General features: G+C 34.2%; 1 protein-coding gene across 3 annotated transcripts in view; it reads right to left on the bottom strand.

The window, feature by feature from the left end:
• Positions 1 to 13,315, bottom strand: part of LOC106084131 (uncharacterized) — a 700,945-nt gene extending 687,630 nt beyond the window's left edge. The window contains exon 1 of one of the 3 annotated variants that reach the window (XM_059366369.1): positions 13,180 to 13,315. The gene's annotated coding sequence lies outside the window, so the exon portion shown is untranslated. Of the gene's footprint in view, positions 1 to 10; positions 97 to 7,763; positions 7,823 to 13,179 lie in introns of those variants that run through there. The other 2 variants (XM_059366371.1, XM_059366370.1) reach the window with 2 other exon arrangements.
• Between the last annotated feature and the right edge of the window lie 2,212 nt (positions 13,316 to 15,527).

Raw genomic sequence — 15,527 nt, 5'->3', positions numbered from 1 at the left:
CTACACTCACCTGTTGCCATGAGTTGAACAATCAAAAGCTTTGCTTTAGTCAGGGGGTTTGTTTATACACTCGCGCAGCACGAAACACATAGCGATGCCAACAACGACAACGATGACGACGTCCGCAGTTCTGCCGGCAGAACTGTATGCACACGAAAGAACGAACACACGCGGACCCCAACATTGGTAATGAGCTGATGATTTTTTTTTTATTTAATTCATATTTTGAGCCATACTGTACTGATTTTATACATTTCAATTGGTTTTGTATGGCAGTTGGTAAAGGAACTTTGCTTTAACAAACAAATGGCATGAATTTGACTAAAGGCACTTGGCAAATGCACAAAATTATAGCAAAGAATAAGGCATAGGATTATTTTTACAGCCAACGATTATAACTATTAGCTTTACATTTATTTGTTTTTCCTCTTTTTTTGAACTTTTCTTTTGATAAAGTCACCATCTACTTTTTTCCCCGAACTTCTCACTCAAAAGGTTTGTTACAACCTTTTCTTGTTTATTGCTTGCCATCATTTATCGCGAAAACCGAACACCAATTTAGCGGACCGCAATAGTCTTTCAAGTTTTTTTTTTTTTTGTTCTTACATGCACTCACGACACTAGTACGCAAACGGCACACACGCAGTAACAAACGAACGAAAAGCAAAATGCATGGCAAACCTTTTTTTTTTGTGGATATTTTTAAACAAAACATCTTTCAAATAGCTCATAACTATTTAGTTGTTCTGATTTTGTAGTTATTTTAACAATGAATAGGTATTTTAATGTTTGACTTAACCGAAAACCGACCGCCGACCGTCCGATTACCGTCTTTTTAATGTTCGCCCGCCGATCGCTTATTAAGAACTAAAGAGGTTGCCAAAACTTCATTGATTTTATTAGACAGAATGTCTTGGAATTTTCCAATAGTCAAAATGCTCTTCTTTAAATTTGAGTTTTTTAAAACCCTTATGATTGCTGGCAAATCTAAAAGAGGGCATTTTGGCTTACGCAATCTAAGCTCTTTCCTTTTCCACTTAAGCATTGGAAACGGAAAATGTGCCATTGATGTTAAGGGAGTTGCTGCTCACCTCAACTGAACATTCACTATCTCTCTCTTGCTTGCATTATTTTAGACTCTGCCTTGTACTCTAAAATTTTTAATCTTCACTCGAGGAAAAGCCAAAGAGAAGAAGAGAGAAAGAGAAGATTGTTGATGCTCACTTAATAGTGGTAGTAGTAAAAGTGGAAACGAAAGGGGACCTAATATTATGTTCAGCCTAAGCTCCCAATGTTGAATATTGACAAGAGCTTTTTTCTCTTCTCTCATTATTCAAAAACAATGGTGGGGGAGCATTGAGTTAAATGTTGAGGATTTTTTTTCAGATTTTGACTGGTTAGAAGTTCTTTAGCATTTAAGAGTTGCCAACTTCAACTTTAATAGCATATTTTGGTGATTGATGCTAAGAGAAATGGAATGAAGTATTTTTAGAAGTCTAGAACAGTAAACATAAAGAAGGTCAACAAAAACGTTATTTCTTTGAATATCATGTCAAAGGTTTTAAACAATTTTTGCATATACATTAAAATTTTTGGAAAGAAACATAGATTTTGATAAAGAGCTTCACCGTATAGCCAAGTTACGCAAACATTTTATTATGACAACATTTTTTTATTTAAGATTCTTTCAGTACTTTTTAAAGGATTACAGATTTTTTGTAGTTTCAACTTTTAAATGGTGCTAAGTTTTCCTTTAGTTTTTCTATAAAAGCTGTGTGTAATACATCAAAGCCCTATGACAGATTGTAAACCAGGGAAAAGCAATATTCGGGCGGTGCCAACTTTATAATACCCTACACCTACCCTTTAAATATATGGTGGGAGCTATATCTAATTCTGAACCACTTTTCAATGGACCTCGGCGGATGTTTACAGATGGTTTATTATACAATCCGTATCAAATTTAGAGCAATTACATTTAAATTGTAATAACAACGGTTGACCTTATACGGGTCCAAAATCTGACAAACATATGTATGAGAGCCATATCTAATTCTGAACCGATTTCGATCAAAGTTCTTAGATATTGTGGTAGTCGTCGAGGAAAGCTTTGTGCAAAATTTTGGCAAGATTGGTAAACAATTGCGCTTGCAGTGCCTTTTTAAGTGAAAAACAGGCGATATACATATATGGCAGCTATATCTAAATCTGGGCCGATTTCTATGGAATTCACCAGTAATGTCGAGAGTCATAAGAAAATACTTCCCGCAAAATTAAGAGAGAATCGGTTAACAAATGAGCAATTTATAGCAATATTTCTCAAAATCGGACGAACATATATAGGGAAGCTATAACTCAATCTTAACCGATTTCGAGCAAACTTAGCATGACGTGTTTTGTATGACATATGACATAATACAACTGCCATATAAACCGATCTTGGATCTTGACTTCTTGAGCCACTAGAAGGCGCAATTCTTATCCGATTTGGCTGAAATTTTGCATGAAGTGTTTTGTTTTGACTTTCAATAACTGTGTTAAAAATGGTCCATAACCTGATATAGCTGCCTTATAAACCGATCTGGGATATTGACTTCTTGAGCCTCTAAAGTGGGCAATTATTATCCGATTTGGCTGATATTTTGTACAGCGGCTTCTCTAATGACCTTTAACGTACGTGTCGAATATGGTCTGAATCGGTTTAAGGCCTAATACAGCTCCCCTATAAACCGATCTCCCTATTTTACTTCTTCAGCCCCTAAAGGGCGTAATTCTTACTAGATTTGGCTGAAATTTTACATAATGAGTTCTACTATTGTCTCCAATATTCAATTGAATTATGGTCCGAAATTAACAATAACTTGATATTGTTACAATAACATGAAAATTGTTTTCTTTTACCTTTTGTTTGCCTAAAAAGAGATACCGGGAAGAGAGCTCGACAAATGCGATTTATGGTGGAGGGTATATAAGATTCGGTCCGGCCGAACTTAACACGCTTTTACTTATTTCTTTAAATTTTAAATTTTTTTTATCGAATTTGGTTTATATTTTATGTTAAAAGAATTCTCATTGAAATCTTGCCTTAAGAGGAGATTTCATTGAAATTTTGCCTTTATTGAACATTTCGTTGCAATTTTGGCTTTAGAGAACATTTCATTGAACATCTTGCCATCTGAGAAAATTTTGTAAAAATTTCTTAGATGCTGTCTCCGCTCTAAATGAATTTTGTCTCAGAAACTGAAAAAACAATATGCTGGTCGACTCTTTACTTTTATAAAAAAACTAACTGGTTTAAGGTTTTTTTTTAATCTCAAAATCTTAAACCTATTTTTTATAAAAAAAATCGAAAATAGTTTTTAGAAAAAATCCGATTTACTGATCACCCTACTAAAAACTAACTATCCAAAAAATTTCTAAAAAAAAAAATTCTCAAAGGTTATGTTCAAAGCAGTTGTCTTAAGTTAATGTTTACCAATGGTTAAAAATGTAAATTTGCACAAAAATGTTATAAAACCCTCACACTTAGAGATTCTACATCTTAAAAAACGGCTATATTAGTAAAAAATTGCAATTTTTAAGAAACTCATTACAACATGCTGTCCTCAAACCCAATTAATGACCTTAAAAAAGTTAACTAAAAGGCCTAAAAGTCAGCCTGAAATCCCTAAAAACTTGGAGACCAATGAAGAAAGATGCACAAAACAAAATTTTATGAAATTTTAAGTTTGACGGTGGCCTCCTGATTTCTTTTATAGAAATGTCAAAGATTTCCAGATTGATTTAATAGATATGTCAAATAAACCTTTTTCAAATTAACATTAGGTTTTGTAAATATGACCCTTAGTTTATAATAATTAATATATAAAATAAAAGAAATATATATATAGACTTCAAATCACAATAAATTTGTATATACCCATTTAGAAAATTTCAAAAAAAAAATTCAAAATATATCGGTATACCTAAATAAGTCTGAAAATTCCAATACAAAATCAGAGCAAAAATAGTACTGACCTCTAAGTTCATGCAATTCATTCACCATAGTCTCACAACAAGGTTTCCCCAATGCCCCATAAAGGTATTTACAGCCAAATCCTTGTGGCAAGACTCACAAAACTAAATTTAAGCCTTTTTATACGAATAACACACTCTGCTGTTTATTTTATACAGCACAATATACAAATTTTTAGATCTCCAGTGCTGTTATTTGTCTTTAGCTTTACATATCCCTATGCACATTCAACGACAATTTCGTTTTTCACTGCAGACCATATCAGGCCTCAACTGTTAACCAATCACTGTAATCATGTATTCGTTCAAACACATTTATGTTATATACAAATGTTAGGGGGTTTGTTTATACACTCGCGCAGCACGAAACACTTAGCGATGCCAACAACGACGACGACGACGTCCGCAGTTCTGCCGGCAGAACTGTATGCACACGAAAGAACGAACACACGCGGACCCCAACAATGGTAATGAGCAGATGATTTTTTATTTAATTCATATTTTGAGCCATACTGTACTGATTTTATACATTTCAATTGGTTTTGTTTGCAGTTGGTAAGGGAACTTTGCTTTAACAAATGAATGACATGAATTTGACCTAAGTCACTTGGCAAATACACAAAATTATAGCAAAGAATAAGGCATAGGATTATTTTTACAGCCAACGATTATAACTATTAGCTTTACAATTTTTTGTTTTTCCTGTTTTCTTGAACTTGTCTTTTGATAAAGTTGCCCGCTAAGTTTTTTCGATTGCTTGCTACTTTTCCGCCGAACTTTTCACTCAAAAGGTTTGTTACAACCTTTTCTTGTTTATTGCTTGCCATCATTTATCGCGCAAACCGAACACCAATTTAGCGGACCGTAATAGTTTTTTTCGAGTTTTTCTTTTTTTGTTCTTACATATATGCACTCACGACACTAGTACGCACACGGCACACACGGAATAACAAACGAACGTAAAGCAAAATGCATGGCAAACCTTTTTTTGTGTATATATTTAAGCAAAACATCTTTCAAATAGCTCATAACTACTTAGTTGCTCTGATTTTGTAGTTATTTTAACAATGCCTAGGTATTTTAATGTTTGACTTAACCGAAAACCGACCGCCGAACCGTCCGTTTACCGTCTTTTCAATGTTCGCCCGCCGATCGCTTATTAAGAACTAAAGAGTTTGCCAAAATTTCATTGAACTGAATGCCTTGGAATTTTCCAATAGCCAAGATGCTCTTCTTTAAATTTTAGTTTCTAAAACCCTTAGGCTTGTTGCCAAATCTAAAAGAGGGCATTTTGGTCTGCGCAATCTAAGCTCTTTCCTTTTCCACTTAAGCATTGGAAACGGAAAATGTGCCATTGAAGTTAAGGGAGCTGCTGCTCACCTCAACTGAACATTCACTATCTCTCTCTGGCTTGCATTATTTTAGACTCTGCCTTGTACTCTAAAATTTTCAATCTTGATTCAAGGAAAAGCCAAAGAGAAGAAGAGAGAAAGAGAAGATTGTTGATGCTCACTAATTGTTGGTAGGAGTAAAAGTGGAAACGAAAGGGGACCTAATATTATGTTCAGCCTAAGCTGCCAATGTTGAATATTGAAAAGAGCTTTTTTCTCTTCTCTCATTATTCAAAAAGAATAAAAGTGGGGGAGCATTGAGTTAAATGTTGAGGATTTTTTTTTTCAGATTTTAACTGGTTAGAAGTTCTTTAGCATTTAAGAGTTGCCAACTTCAACTTTAATAGAATATTTTGGTGATTGATGCTAAGAGAAATGGAATGAAGTATTTTTAGAAGTCTAGAACAGTAAACATAAAGAAGGTCAACAAAAACGTTATTTCTTTGAATATCATGTCAAAGGTTTTAAACAATTTTTGCATATACATTAAAATTTTTGGAAAGAAACATAGATTTTGATAAAGAGCTTCACCGTATAGCCAAGTTACGCAAACATTTAATTATGACAAAATTTTTTTATTTTAGATTCTTTCAGTTCTTTTTAAAGGATTACAGATTTTTTTTGTAGTTTGAACTTTTGAATGGTGCTAAGTTTTCCTTTAGTTTTTCTATAAAAGCTGTGTGTAATACATCAAAGCCCTAAGACAAATTGTAAACCAGGGAAAAGCAAAATTCGGGCGGTGCCACTTTATAATACCCTACACCTACCCTTTATATACAAAGTGGGAGCTATATCTAATTCTGAACCACTTTTCAATGGACCTCGGCGGATGTTTACAGATGGTTTATTATACAATCCGTATCAAATTTAGAGCAATTACATTTAAATTGTAATAACAACGGTTGACCTTATACGGGTCCAAAATCTGACAAACATATGTATGAGAGCCATATCTAATTCTGAACCGATTTCGATCAAAGTTCTTAGATATTGTGGTAGTCGTCGAGGAAAGCTTTGTGCAAAATTTTGGCAAGATTGGTAAACAATTGCGCTTGCAGTGCCTTTTTGAGTGAAAAACAGGCGATATACATATATCGCAGCTATATCTAAATCTGGGCCGATTTCTATGAAATTCACCAGTAATGTAGAGAGTCATAAGAAAATACTTCCTGCTAAATTAAGAGAGAATCGGCTAACAAATGAGCAATTTATTGCAATATTTCTCAAAATTGGACAAACATATATATGGAAGCTATATCTCAATCTTAACCGATTTCGAGCAAACTTCTTAGATAGTGCTGATGATAATGGGAGAAGTCGATATACAAAATTTTTCCCAAACCAAATAATATTTGCACCTTCTAGAGGCTCATAAAGTCAAGAACCCAGATCGATTTATATGACAGCTATATCAGGTTATGAACAGATTTGTACCATACCTAGCACAGTTGTTGGAAAACATAACAAAACACTTCATGCAAAATTTCAGCCAAATCGGATAAGAATTGCGACCTCTAGTGGCTCAAGAAGTCAAGATAAAAGATGCACTACATTGGCCTCCAGATTTCCTTTATAGAAATGTCAAAGATTTCCAGGTTTACTTAATAGAAATGTCAAATAAACCTTTTTCAAATCCACATTAGGTTTTGTAAATATGACCCTTAGTTTATAATAATTCATATATAAAATAAAAGAAATATATATATATATAGACATCAAATCACAATAAATTTGTATATACCCATTTAGAAGATTTCCAAAAAGCAAAAATGCAAAATAAATCAGTATACCTAAATAAGTCTGAAAAATCCAATACAAAATCATAGCAAAAATAGTACTGTCCTCTTAGTTCATGCAATTCATTCACCATAATCTCACAACAAGGTTTCCACAACGCCCCATAAAGGTATTTACAGCCAAATCCTTGTGGCAAGACTCACAAAACTAAATTTAAGCCTTTTTATACGAATAACACACTCTGCTGTTTATTTTATACAGCACAATATACAAATTTTTAGATCTCCAGTGCTGTTATTTGTCTTTAGCTTTACATATCGCTATGCACATTCAACGACAGTTTCCTTTTTTACTGCAGACCATATCAGGCCTCAACTGTTAACCAACCACTGTAACATATATTCGCACAAACACTTTTATGTTATACATAAATGTTACTCTGCCAACCACTGACATGCCTACCCTGCTAACAACATTCATATTTCTGTTATGTGCCACCCATGCGTAAACAAAGATCTGTTCATCAAATCACTTCAATACCACCAGAACAGTTTTTGTTGTTTGTGTTTTTGCTTTTCCCCATCCCCATACACGCACTTTTTTTCTTTCGCCAACACTCACCTGTTGCCATGAGTTGAACAATCAAAAGCTTTGTTTTAGTCAGGGGGTTTGTTTATACTCTCGCGCAGCACGAAACACATAGCGATGCCAACAACGACGACGACGACGTCCGCAGTTCTGCCGGCAGAACTATATGCACACGAAAGAACGAACGCACGCGGACCCCAACAATGGTAATGAGAAGATGATTTTTTTTTATTTAATTCATATTTTGAGCCATACTGTACTGATTTTACACATTGCAATTGCTTTTGTATGGCAGTTGGTACAAGAACTTTGCTTTAACAAACGAATGGCATGAATTTGACTTAAGTCACTTGGCAAATACACAAAATTATAGCAAAGAATAAGGCATAGAATTATTTTTACAGCCAACGATTATAACTATTAGCTTTACAATTTTTTGTTTTTCCTGTTTTCTTGAACTTTTCTTTTGATAAAGTCGCCCGCTAAGTTTTTTCGATTGCTTGCTATTTTTTTCCCCCTAACTTTTCACTCAAAAGGTTTGATATAACCTTTTCTTGTTTATTGCTTGCCATCATTTATCGCGAAAACCGAACACCAATTTAGCGGACCGTAATAGTTTTTTTTCGAGTTTTGTTTGTTCTTAGATGCACTCACGACACTAGTACGCACACGGCACACACGCAGTAACAAACGAACGAAAAGCAAAATGCATGGCAAACCTTTTTTTTTGTGTATATTTTTAAACAAAACATCTTTCAAATAGCTCATAACTGCTTAGTTGTTCTGATTTTGTAGTTATTTTAACAATGCCTAGGTATTTTAATGTTTGACTTAACCGAAAACCGACCGACGAACCGTCCGTTTACCGTCTATTCAATGTTCGCCCGCCGATCGCTTATAAAGAACTAAAGAGTTTGCCAAAACTTCAATGATTTTAGTGAACAGAATGTCTTGGAATTTTCCAAGAGCCAAGATGCTCTTCTTTAAATTTTAGTTTGTAAAATCCTTATGCTTGCTGCCAAATCTAATTTTTTTTTTTGGCTTACGCAATCTAAGCTCTTCCTTTTCCACTTAAGCATTGGAAACGGAAAAAGTGCCATTGAAGTTAAGAGAGCTGTTGCTCACCTCAACTGAACATTCACTATCTCTCTCTGGCTTGCATTATTTTAGACTCTGCCTTGTACTCTAAAATTTTCAATCTTGATTAGTGTGGAAAAGCCAAAGAGAAGAAGAGAGAAAGAGAAGATTGTTGATGCTCACTTATTATAGGTTTGGGTAAAAGTGGAAACGAAAGGGGATCTAATATTATTTTCAGCCTAAGCTCCCAATGTTGAATATTGAAAAGAGCTTTTTTCTCTTCTCTCATTATTGAAAAAAATAATGGTGGGGGAGCATTGAGTTGATTGTTGAGGATTTTTTTTTTCAGATTTTGACTGGTTAGAAGTTCTTTAGCATTTAAGAGTTGCCAAATTCAAATTTAATAGAATTTGTTTGTGATTGATTCTGAGAGAAATGAAATGAAGTATTTTAAGAAATCTGAAAGGGTAAATATAAAAAAGTTCATCAAAAAACCTTTTAACATGATTTTTTTTGAATATCATGTCAAAGCTTTTAAACAGCTTTTAAACACTTTTGGTATATACTGTCGAACTTCTCTATAAGCGTAGCAGTTGGGGACCAACGAAATGCTTCGTTATACAGAAACTTCGTTATGGAGAAACTGACCAAAATTAGATTTTATTTGACCTAAGTGCAAAAAATAAGCAAACACACTGTGGGATAGAAAGTAAAAAATGAAAGAAAAAGTAAAAAATGTGTTGTTTGAGAACGTACAGAGACAACCCTTTAAAATTTTTAATGGTTATAGCAGAGGTGCTACCCAGCATATGCGTAACATTTTTGAATTTATTGTAAACGAAAATTGGGAATTTTGCAGATAAAATTGTACTTAAAAAACAAAAATTTAAAACTACCTTTTTCATAGCCACCACCATAGGATAGGGGAATGACTAAATGAATAGTCATTCCGTTTGCAACACATTGAAATATCAATTTTCGACCCTAAAAAGTATATATGTTTCGGATCGTCGTAAAATTCTAAGACGACTTAAAGATGTCCGTGTATCTGTCCGTCTGTACGTCTATCCGTCTGCCCGTCCGCCTGTAGTAATCACTTTAGAGCCTTCTAAAGTTGAGATATTGAGCTGAAATTTGGCACATATGCGTCTTTTTGATGCAAGCTGGTTAAGTTCTTGAACGGGCCAAATAGGACCATATTTGGATATAGCTGCTATATAGACCGATCTCCAGATAAAGGGTCTGAAGACCATAAAAGCTTTATTTTTTAATCGATTTTGCTGAAATTTGAAACAGTGAGCTATTTTTAGCCTCCTGACATCTGACCTAAATATGGATAAGATCGGTCCATATTTAGATATAGTTACCATATAGACCGATGTCCCGATTAAGGGTCTGAAGCCCATAAAAGCATTATTTATTACCCGATTTCGCTGAAATTTACAACAATGGGTTATTTTAAGCCTCCCGACATTTGACCTAAATATGGATTTGATTGGTGTATATTTAGCTATAGCTGTCATAAAGACCGATCTCCCGATAAAGGGTCTGAAGCCCATAAAAGATTTATTTATTATCCGATTTCGCCGAAAATTTCAAGAGTGGGTTATTTTAAGCCTCCCGACATCTGATCAAAATATGGTACAGATCGGACTATATTAAGATATAGCTGACAGATACACCGATCTCCCGATAAAAGGTCTGAAGACCGTAAAAGCTTTATTTTTTAACCGATTTCGCAAAAATGTGAAACAGTGAGTTATTTTAAGCATCCCGACATCTGACCTCAATATGGATTAAATCGGTCCATAATTAGATATAGCTGCCATATAGACCGATCTCCCGATATAGGGTCTGAAAACCATAAAATATTTATTTCTTAATCAGTTTCGCTAAAATTTGAAACAGTGAGTTTTTCTGAGCCTCCCGATATCCGACCTAAATATGGTTCTGATCGGACTATATTTAGATATAGCTGTCATATACACCGATCTGCCGATAAAGGGTCTGAAGACCCTTAAAGCAATATTTATTACCCGGTTTCGCTAAAATTTGAAACAAAGCGTTTTTCTGAGCCTCTCGATGTCCGACCTTAATATGATACAGATCGGTTTATATTTGGATATAGCTGCCAAAAAGACCAATATTTTGTTCTACGAAATTGAAAAGCCACTTTTATATAGCAGACCACTCAATGAACATGCCGAATTTGGGTGCCTAAGTAATCCAATTTTCACCGAATTGTGACGAAAAGGAGTTTACATATATACCCGAGGTGGTGGGTATCCAAATTTCTTATTATTGCCTTTTTGACTTGTTTTTCTATAAAAAAATTGCTTCGAATTTTTGTCTTTAAAGAAAATTTGATTGAGTTTGTTCATTGGAAAAGTTTTAACAAAATGCTTTTCCTTCAACCGATTAGAATTTCTAAAAATTTTTCCTTTTGAAAAAAGTTGTTTTAAAAACATTTAATAACATTTTTCTTTGAAAATAAAAAAAAAATTTTTTTGATTAAATTTTATTCATATTTTGGGTTAAGAAAATTTTTAATTGAAATTTTGTGTAAGAGAAAATTTCATTGAATTTTTGTCTTCACAGAACATTTCATTAATTCTTTCATTATTACTAAGAAAATTTTGTAATCACTTTTAAGATGCTGTCACCGCGCTTTATGCGTTTTGTCTCAGAAACTGAAAAAAAGGATATACTGTTCGACTTTTTATACCCTCCCTAGGATGGGGGTATACCAATTTCGTCATTCCGTTTGTAACATCTAGAAATATGCGCCTATGACCCCATAAAGTATATATATTATTGTTTGTCATGACATTCTATATCGATCTAGCCATGTCCGTCTCTCTGTCTGGCAGTCGATAGCACGCTAGCTTTCAAAATAGTAAAGCCAGGTGCTTGGAATTTTGCGGAAATACTTCTCTTTAGTGTAGGTCGGTTGGGATTGTAAATTGGCCAAATCGGTCCATGTTTTGATTTGAAACGATCTTGGTTCTTGACTTCTTAAGCCTTTAGAGGGCGCAATTATCGTCCGATTTGACTGAAATTTTGCAAGTGGTTTTTTGGTATAACTTCCAACAATTGTGCTATATATGGTTCAAATTCTTTTATAACCAGGTTTATCTGCCATATAAACCGATCTACCGATTAGACTTTTTGAGCTTTTGAAGGGCGCAATTCTTAACAAGTCATTCAAAGAATTAAAAAAAAATCCGATTCATGGTGGAGGGTATATAATATTCGGCCCGGCCGAACTTAGCAAGCTTTTACTTATTACTTTTACAGAAAAACTAACTGTATAAACAGGTTTGTTAATAATTCAAAAAAATTTAAACCAATTTTTGAAAAAAAGAAATAATTTTCCCAAGAGTTCGAAAAGAAAAAAACCGGTTAACTGATTATTAAAATCAACATTCCAAAAATTTTCTTTAAAAAAAAAATATTTTCTCTAAGGTTACGTTCGAAGCAGTTGTTAATGTTTACCAAAGGTTAAAAATGTTAATTTGCACAAGAAAGGTTGGTACCTATACAAACTTTACACTTAAGACATCTTAAGATCTAAGAAAACGGCTATATTAGTAGAAAATGACAGTTTTTAGGAAACTCATTACAATATGCAGTCCTAAATCCCAACTAATTACTCTAAAAAAGTTAACTATTGAACTAAAGAATTCTCTTGAAATTCTCAAAAATTTGGAGACCAATGTAAAGGTGCATAAAAACAAAAAAAACATCACAATTAATTTGTATTTAGAAAATAAAAAAAAAAAATGCAAAATAAATCGGTATACCCTAATAAGTCTGTAAAATCCAATATAAAATCATAGCAATTAAAATACTGACCTCTAAGTTCATGCCATTCATTCACCATAATCTCACAACAAGGTTTCCACAACGCCCCATAAAGGTATTTACAGCCAAATCCCTGTGGCAAGACTCACAAAACCAAATTTAAGCCTTTTTATACGAATAACACATTCTGCTGTTTATTTCATACACCACAATATACAAATTGTTAGATCTTCTGTTATTGTTATTTGTCTTTAGCTTTACATATCGCTGTGCACATTCAACGACAATTTCCTTTTTCACTGCAGACCATATCAGGCCTCAACTGTTAACCAACCACTGTAACATATATTCGCACAAACACTTTTATGTTATATATAAATGTTACTCTGCCAACCACTGACATGCCTACCCTGCTAACAACATTCATATTTCTGTTATGTGCCACCCCTGCGTAAACAAAGATCTGTTCATCAAATTACTTCAATACCACCAGAGCAGCTTTTGTTGTTTGTGTTTTTGCTTTTCCCCATCCTCATATACGCACTTGTTTACTTTCGCCCACACTCACCTGTTGACATGAGTTGAACAATCAAAAGCTTTGCTTTAGTCAGGGGGTTTGTTTATACACTCGCGCAGCACGAAACACATAGCGATGCCAACAACGACGACGACGACGTCCACAGTTCTGCCGGCAGAACTGTATGCACACGAAAGAACGAACGCACGCGGACCCCAACAATGGTAATGAGAAGATGATTTTTTATTTAATTCATATTTTGAGCCATACTGTACTGATTTTACACATTGCAATTGCTTTTGTATGGCAGTTGGTACAAGAACTTTGCTTTAACAAACGAATGGCATGAATTTGACTTAAGTCACTTGGCAAATACACAAAATTATAGCAAAGAATAAGGCATAGAATTATTTTTACAGCCAACGATTATAACTATTAGCTTTACAATTTTTTGTTTTTCCTGTTTTCTTGAACTTTTCTTTTGATAAAGTCGCCCGCTAAGTTTTTTCGATTGCTTGCTATTTTTTTCCCCCTAACTTTTCACTCAAAAGGTTTGATATAACCTTTTCTTGTTTATTGCTTGCCATCATTTATCGCGAAAACCGAACACCAATTTAGCGGACCGTAATAGTTTTTTTTTCGAGTTTTGTTTGTTCTTAGATGCACTCACGACACTAGTACGCACACGGCACACACGCAGTAACAAACGAACGAAAAGCAAAATGCATGGCAAACCTTTTTTTTTGTGTATATTTTTAAACAAAACATCTTTCAAATAGCTCATAACTGCTTAGTTGTTCTGATTTTGTAGTTATTTTAACAATGCCTAGGTATTCTAATGTTTGACTTAACCGAAACCCGACCGCCGACCGTCCGATTACCGTCTTTTCAATGTTCGCCCGCCGATCGCTTATTAAGAACTAAATAGTTTGCAAAAACTTCATTGATTTAATTGAACAGAATGTCTTGGAATTTTTCCAATAGTCAAGATGCTCTTCTTTAAATTTTAGTTTTTACCACCCTTAGGCTTGCTGCGAAATCTAAAAGAGGGCATTTTGGCTTACGCAATCTAAGCTCTTTCCTTTTCCACTTAAGCATTGGAAACGGAAAAAGTGCCATTGAAGTTATGGGAGCTCCTGCTCACCTCAACTGAACATTCACAATCTCTCTCTGGCTTGCATTATTTTAGACTCTGCCTTGTACTCTAAAATTTTCAATCTTGATTCGTGGAAAAGCCAAAGAGAAGAAGAGAGAAAGAGAAGATTGTTGATGCTCACTTAATATTGGAAGGAGGAGAAGAGGAAACGAAAGGGGACCTAATATTATGTTCAGCCTAGGCTGCCAATGTTGAATATTGAAAAGAGCTTTTTTCTCTTCTCTCTCAATTTTGAAAAAGGAATGGTGGGGGAATATTGAGTTGATTGTAGAGGATTTTTTTGCAGATTTTGTGTGGATAGAAGTTCTTTAACATTTTAGAGTTGCCAACTTAACTTTAATACAATATTATGGTGATTGATGCTAAGATAAATGGAATGAAGTATTTTGAGAAGTGTGGAACAGTAAATATAAAGAAGGTCAACAAAAAACCTTTTAAATTTATATTTTTTGAAAGTCATGTCGAAGCTTTTAAAAATTTATGGTATATGCATTATAATTTTTGGAAACAAACGTTGATTTTGACTAAAAAAAAACATTAATTCACCGTACAGCCAAGTCACGCAAAAATTTAATTATGGCAAAATTTTATATATTAAAGTCCTTCAGTACTTCTTTAGGATTTGCAGATATTTTTTTTACCCACCACCGAAGGATGGGGGTATATTCATTTTGTCATTCTGTTTGCAATACATCGAAATATCTACTTCCGACCCTATAAAATATATATATTCTTGATCATCGTAAAAATTTAAGACGATCTAGCCATGTCAGTCCGTCTGTCTGTTGAAATCACGCTACAGTCTTTAAAAATAGAGATATTGAGCTGAACTTTCGCACAGATTGATTTTTTGTCCATAAGTAGGTTAAGTTCGAAGATGGGGGTATATCGGACTATATCTTAATAAAGCCCCCATATAGACAAATCCGCCGGTTTAGGGTTTTAGACCCATAAAAGCCACACTTATTATCTGATTTTGCTAAAATTTGGGACAGTGAGTTGTGTAGGCCCTTCGACATCCTTCTTCAATTTGGCCCAGATCGATAAAGATTTGGATGTAGCTGCCATATAGAGCGATCCGCCGATTTAGGTTCTTAGGCCAATAAAAGCCACATTTATTATTCGATTTTGCTGAAATTTGGGACAGTGAGTTGTGTTAGGCCCTTCGACATCCTTCTTCAATTTGGCCAAGATCGGTCCAGATTTGGATATAGCTGCCATATAGCCCGATATCTCGATTTAA

This window comes from Stomoxys calcitrans, chromosome 4 (assembly GCF_963082655.1).
Source record: "Stomoxys calcitrans chromosome 4, idStoCalc2.1, whole genome shotgun sequence".
NCBI lineage: Eukaryota > Metazoa > Arthropoda > Insecta > Diptera > Muscidae > Stomoxys > Stomoxys calcitrans.
The sequence above is the reverse complement of the archived record's forward strand: the minus strand, read 5'-3'. Positions and strand labels throughout refer to the sequence as shown.